Raw genomic sequence first — 7,488 nt, 5'->3', positions numbered from 1 at the left:
TCCAAGGGATACAGTAAACCTGAAGTGAAGCATCGGAATCTATAACTAGTGTCACAGGAATGGTTCAAAATATAGATAGTAAGAAGAGTCAGTCCTCTAGTACTTAAGTCGGCATTGTGCCTTTTGTATGTAATTCCGATGCAATTTCTGTGTTTCATCGTCAATAAGAAGGTCAAAGGGTTACAGTAAACCTGAAGTGAAGCTTCGGGATCTATAACTAGTGTCACAGGAATGGTTCAAAACAGTCAGTAAGAGGAGTCAGTCTTCTTGTACTTAAGTCGGCATTGTGCCTTTTGTATTTAATTCCGATCCAATTTCTGTGTTTCATCGTCAATAAGAAGGTCCAAGGGATACAGTAAACCTGAAGTGAAGCATCGGAATCTATAACTAGTGTCACAGAAATGGTTTAAAACATAGTTAGTAAGAAGAGTCAGTCTTCTTGTACTTAAGTCGGCATTGTGCCTTTTGTATTTAGTTCCAATGCAATTTCTGTGTTTCATCGTCAATAAGAAGGTCCAAGGGATACAGTAAACCTGTAGTGAACCATCGGAATCTATAACTAGTGTCACAGGAATGGTTCAAATCATAGACAGTAAGAAGAGTCAGTCTTCTTGTACCTAAGTCGGCATTGTGCCTTTTCTATTTAATTCCGATACAATTTCTGTGTTTCATCGTCAATAAGGTCAGAGGGATACAGTAAACCTGAAGTGAAGCATCGTAATCTATAACTAGTGTCACAGGAATGGTTCAAATCATAGTCAGTAAGAAGTGTCAGTCTTCTTGTACTTAAGTCGGCATTGTGCCTTTTCTATTTAATTCCGAAGCAATATCTGTATTTCATCGTCAATAAGAAGGTCCAAGGGATACAGCAAACCTGAAGTGAAGCATCGGAATCTATAACTAGTGTCACAGGAATGGTTCAAAACATAGACAAAAAGAAGAGTCAGTCTTCAAGTACTGAAGTCGGCATTGTGCCTTTTCTATTTAATTCCGATGCAATTTCTGATTTTCATCGTCAATAAGAAGGTCCAAGGGATACAATAAACCTGAAGTGAAGCATCGGAATCTATATCTAGTGTCATAGGAATGGTTCAAAACATAGACAGTAAGGAGAGTCAGTCTTCTTGTACTTAAGTCGGCATTGTGCCTTTTCGATTTAATTCCGATGCAATATCTGTATTTCATCGTCAATAAGTAGGTCCAAGGGATACAATAGACCTGAAGTGAAGCATCGGAATCTATATCTAGTGTCATAGGAATGGTTCAAAGCATAGACAGTAAGGAGGGTCAGTCTTCTTGTACTTAAGTCGGCATTGTGCCATTTGTATTTCATTCCGATGCAATTTCTGTGTTTCATCGTCAATAAGGTCAGAGGGATACAGTAAACCTGAAGTGAAGCATCGGAATCTATAACTAGTGTCACAGGAATGGTTCAAAACATAGACAGTAGGAAGAGTCAGTCTTCTTGTACTTAAGTCTGCATTGCGCCTTTTGTATTTAATTCCGATGCAATTTCGGTGTTTTATCGTCAATACGAAGGTCCAAGGGATACAGTAAACCTGAAGTAAAGCATCGGAAACTATAACTAGTGTCACAGGAATGGTTCAAAACATAGACAGTAGGAAGAGTCAGTTTTCTTGTACTTAAGTCGGCATTGTGCCTTTTCTATTTAATTCCGATGCAATTTCTGTGATTCATCGTCATAAGAAGGTCCAAGGGGTACAGTAAACCTGAAGTGAAGCATCGGAAACTATAACTAGTGTCACAGGAATGGTTCAAAACATAGACAGTAGGAAGAGTCAGTCTTCTTGTACTTAAGTCGGCATTGTGCCTTTTCTATTTAATTCCGATGCAATTTCTGTGATTCTTCGTCAATAAGAAGGTCAGAGGGATACAGTAAACCTGAAGTGAAGCATCGGAATCTATAACTAGTGTCACAGGAATTGTTCAAAGCATAGACAGTAGGAAGAGTCAGTCTTCTTGTACTTAAGTCAGCATTGTGCCTTTTCTATTAATTTCCGATGCAATTTCTGTGTTTCATCGTCAATAAGAAGGTCCAAGGGATACAGTAAACCTGAAGTGAAGCATCGGAATCTATAACTAGTGTCACAGGAATGGTTCAAAACATAGACAAAGAGAACAGTCAGTCTTCTTGTACTTAAGTCGGCATTGTGCCTTATGTATTTAATTCCGATGCAATTTCTGTGTTTCATAGTCAATAAGCAGGTCAGAGGGATACAGTAATCCTGAAGTGAAGCATCGGAATCTATAACTAGTGTCACAGGATTGGTTCAAAACAGTCAGTAAGAAGAGTCAGTCTTCTTGTACTTAAGTCGGCATTGTGCCTTTTGTACTTAATTCCGATGAAATTTCTGTGCTTCATCGTCAATAAGAAGGTCAGAGAAATACAGTAAAACTGAAGTGTAGCATCGGAATCTATAACTAGTGTCAGAGGAATGGTTCAAAACATAGACAGTAGGAAGAATCAGTCTTCTTGTACATAAGTCGTCATTGTGCCTTTTGTATTTAATTCCGATGCAATTTCTGTGTTTCGTCGCCAATAAGAAGTTCCAAGGGATTCAGTAACCCTGAAGTGAAGCATCGGAAATTATAACTAGTGTCACAGGAATGGTTCAAAGCATAGACAGTAAGAAGAAACAGTCTTCTTGTACTGAAGTCAGCATTGTGCCATTTGTATTTAATTCCGATGCAATTTCTGTGTTTCATCGTCAATAAGAAGGTCAGAGGGATACAGTAAACCTGATGTGAAGCATCGGAATCTGTAACTAGCGTCACAGGAATGGTTCAAAGCATAGACAGTAGGAAGAGTCAGTCTTCTTGTACTTAAGTCGGCATTGTGCCTTTTCTATTTAATTCCGATGCACTTTCTGTGTTTCATCGTCAATAAGAAGGTCCAAGGAATACAGTAAACCTGAAGTGAAGCATCGGAAACTATAACTAGTGTCACAGGAATGATTCAAATCATAGACAGTAAGAAGAGTCAGTCTTCTTGTACTTATGTCGGCATTGTGCCATTTGTATTTAATTCCGATGCAATTTCTGTGTTTCATCGTCAATAAGATCGACCAAGGGATACAGTAAACCTGAAGTGAAGCATCGGAATCTATAACTAGTGTCACAGGAATGGTTCAAAACATAGACAGTAGGAAGAGTCACTCTTCTTGTACTTAAGTCGGCATTTTGCCTTTTCTATTTAATTCAGATGCACTTTCTGTCTTTCATCGTCAATAAGAAGGTCCAAGGGATACAGTAAACCTGAAGTGAAGCATCGGAATCAATAACTAGTGTCACAGGAATGGTTCAAAACATAGACAAAAAGAAGAGTCATTCTTCTTGTACTTAAGTCGGCATTGTGCCTTTTGTATTTAATTCCGGTGCAATTTCTGTGATTCATCGTCAATAAGAAGGTCCAAGGGGTACAGTAAACCTGAAGTGAAGCATCGGAATCTATAACTAGTGTCACAGGAAAGGTTCAAAACATAGGAAGTAGAAAGAGTCAGTCTTCTTGTACTTAAGTCGGCATTGTGCCTTTTGTATCTAATTCCGATGCAATTTCTGTGTTTCATCGTCAATAATAAGGGCAGAGGGATACAGTAATCCTGTGGTGAAGCATCGGAATCTATAACTAGTGTCACAGGAATGGTTCAAATCATAGCCAGTAGGAATAGTCAGTCTGCTTGTACTTAAGTCAGCATTGTGCCTTTTGTATTTAATTCCGATGCAATTTCTGTGATTCATCGTCAATAAGAAGGTCCAAGGGGTACAGTAAACCTGAAGTGAAGCATCGGAATCTATAACTAGTCTCACAGGAATTGTTCAAAACATAGACAGTAAGAAGATTCTGTTTTCTTGTACTTAAGTCGGCATCGTGCCTTTTGTATTTAATTCCGATGCAATTTCTGTGATTTATCGTCAATAAGATGGTCAGAGGGATACAGTAATCCTGAAGTGAAGCATCGGAATCTATAACTAGTGTCACAGGAATTGTTCAAAGCATAGACAGTTGGAAGAGTCAGTCTTCTTGTACTTAAGTCAGCATTGTGCCTTTTCTATTAATTTCCGATGCAATTTCTGTGTTTCATCGTCAATAAGAAGGTCCAAGGGATACAGTAAATCTGAAATGAAGCAAAGGAATCTATAACTAGTGTATCAGGATTGGTTCAAAACATAGACAAAGAGAACAGTCAGTCTTCTTGTACTTAAGTCGGCATTGTGCCTTTTGTATTTAATTCCGATGCAATTTTTGTGTTTCATCGTCAATAAGGAGGTCAGAGGGATACAGTAATCCTGAAGTGAAGCATCGGAATCTATAACTGGTGTCACAGGAATGGTTCAAAACAGTCAGTAAGAAGAGTCAGTCTTCTTGTACTTAAGTCGGCATTGTGCCTTTTGTATTTAATTCCTATGAAATTTCTGTGTTTTATCGTCAATAAGAAGGTCAGAGGGATACAGTAAACCTGAAGTGTAGCATCGGAATCTATAACTAGTGTCACAGGAATGGTTCAAAACATAGACAGTAGGAAGAGTCAGTCTCCTTGTACATAAGTCGTCATTGTGCCTTTTGTATTTAATTCCGATGCAATTTCTGTGTTTTATCGCCAATAAGAAGGTCCAGGGGATTCAGTAACCCTGAAGTGAAGCATCGGAATCTATAACTAGTGTCACAGGAATGGTTCAAAGCATAGACAGTAAGAAGAAACAGTCTTCTTGTACTTAAGTCGGCATTGTGCCATTTGTATTTAATTCCGATGCAATTTCTGTGTTTCATCGTCAATAAGAAGGTCCAAGGGATACAGTAAACCTAAAATGACGCATCGGAATCTATAACTAGCGTCACAGGAATGTTTCAAAGCATAGACAGTAGGAAGAGTCAGTCTACATGTACTTAAGTCGGCATTGTGCCTTTTGTATTTAATTCCGATGCAAATTCTATGTTTCATCGTCAATAAGAAGGTCAGAGGGATACAGTAAAACTGAAGTGAAGCATCGGAATCTGTAACTCGTGTCACAGGAAAGGTTCAAAGCATAGTCAGAAAGAAGTGTCAGTCTTCTTGTACTTAAGTCGGCATTGTGCCTTTTGTATTTAATTCCGATGCAATTTCTGTGTTTAATCGTCAATAAGACGGTCCAAGGGATGCAGTAAACGTGAAGTGAAGCATTGGAATCTATAACTAGTGTCACCGGAATGGTTCAAAATATAGACAGTAAGAAGAGTCAGATTTCTTGTACTTCAGTCGGCATTATGCCCTTTTCAACTTAATTCCGATTCAATTACTGTGTTTCACCGTCAATAAGAAGGTCAGAGGGATACAGTAAACCAGAAGTGAAGCATTGGAATCTCTAACTAGTGTCACAGGAATGGTTCAACACATAGTCAGTAAGAAGAGTCCGCTTTCTTGTACACAAGTCGGCATTGTGCCTTTTGTATTTAATTCCGATGCAAATTCTGTCTTTCATCGTCAATAAGAAGGTGAGAGGGATGCAGTAAACCTGAAGTGAAGCATCGGAATCTGTGACTAGCGTCGCAGGAATGGTTCAAATCATTGTCAGTAAGATGGGTCAGTCTTCTGGTACTTAAGTCGGCATTGTGCTTTTTCAATTTACTTCCGATGCAATTTCTGTGTTTCATCGTCAATAAGAACGTCAGAGGGATACAGTAAACCTTAAGTGAAGCATCGGAAACTGTATCTAGCGTCACAGGAATGGTTCAAAGCATAGACAGCAAGAAGAGTCAGTCTTCTTGTACTTAAGTCGGCATTGTAACTTTTCTATTTAATTCCGATGCAATTTCTGTGTTTGATCGTCAATAAGAAGGTCAGAGGGATAAAGTAAACCTGAAGTGTAGCATCGGAATCTATAACTAGTGTCACAGGAATGGTTCAAAACATAGACAGTTGGAAGAGTCAGTCTTCTTGTACATAAGTCGTCATTGTGCCTTTTGTATTTAATTCCGATGCAATTTCTGTGTTTTATCGCCAATAAGAAGGTCCAGGGGATTCAGTAACCCTGAAGTGAAGCATCGGAATCTATAACTAGTGTCACAGGAATGGTTCAAAGCACAGACAGTAAGAAGAAACAGTCTTCTTGTACTTAAGTCGGCATTGTGCCATTTGTATTTAATTCCGATGCAATTTCTGTGTTTCATCGTCAATAAGAAGGTCAGAGGGATACAGTATTCCTGAAGTGAAGCATTGGAATCTATAACTAGTGTCACAGGAATGGTTCAAACATAGATAGTAGGAAGAGTCAGTCTTCTTGTACTTAAGTCATCATTGTGCCTTTTCTATTTACTTCCGATGCACTTTCTGTGTTTCATCGTCAATAAGAAGGTCCAAGGGATACAGTAAACCAAAAATGACGCATCGGAATTTATAACTAGCGTCACAGGAATGTTTCAAAGCATAGACAGTAGGAAGAGTCAGTCTACATGTACTTAAGTCGGCATTGTGCCTTTTGTATTTAATTCCGATGCAAATTCTATGTTTCATCGTCAATAAGAGGGTCAGAGGGATACAGTAAAACTGAAGTGAAGCATCGGAATCTGTAACTCGTGTCACAGGAAAGGTTCAAAGCATAGTCAGAAAGAAGTGTCAGTCTTCTTGTACTTAAGTCGGCATTGTGCCTTTTTTATTTAATTCCGATGCAATTTCTGTGTTTAATCGTCAATAAGAAGGTCCAAGGCATGCAGTAAACGTGAAGTGAAGCATCGGAATCTATAACTAGTGTCACAGGAATGGTTCAAAATATAGATAGTAAGAAGAGTCAGATTTCTTGTACTTTAGTCGGCATTATGCCCTTTTCAATTTAATTCCGATTCAATTACTGCGTTTCACCGTCAATAAGAAGGTCAGAGGGATACAGTAAACAAAAAGTGAGGCATTGGAATCTCTAACTAGTGTCACAGGAATGGTTCAAAACATAGTCAGTAAGAAGAGTCCGCTTTCTTGTACATAAGTCGGCATTGTGCCTTTTGTATTTAATTCCGATGCAAATTCTGTCTTTCATCGTCAATAAGAAGGTCAGAGGGATGCTGTAAACCTGAAGTGAAGCATCGGAACCTGTGACTAGCGTCGCAGGAATGGTTCAAATCATTGTCAGTAAGATGGGTCAGTCTTCTGGTACTTAAGTCGGCATTGTGCTTTTTCAATTTACTTCCGATGCAATTTCTGTGTTTCATCGTCAATAAGAACGTCAGAGGGATACAGTAAACCTTAAGTGAAGCATCGGAAACTGTAACTAGCGTCACAGGAATGGTTCAAAGCATAGACAGCAAGAAGAGTCAGTCTTCTTGTACTTAAGTCGGCATTGTAACTTTTCTATTTAATTCCGATGCAATTTCTGTGTTTGATCGTCAATAAGAAGGTCAGAGGGATACAGTAAACCTGAAGTGTAGCATCGGAATCTATAACTAGTGTCACAGGAATGGTTCAAAACATAGACAGTAGGAAGAGTCAGTCTTCTTGTACA

This window comes from Schistocerca serialis, unplaced genomic scaffold (genome assembly GCF_023864345.2).
Source record: "Schistocerca serialis cubense isolate TAMUIC-IGC-003099 unplaced genomic scaffold, iqSchSeri2.2 HiC_scaffold_867, whole genome shotgun sequence".
In the NCBI taxonomy this organism is placed as follows: domain Eukaryota; kingdom Metazoa; phylum Arthropoda; class Insecta; order Orthoptera; family Acrididae; genus Schistocerca; species Schistocerca serialis.
Note: the sequence above shows the minus strand (reverse complement) of the source record.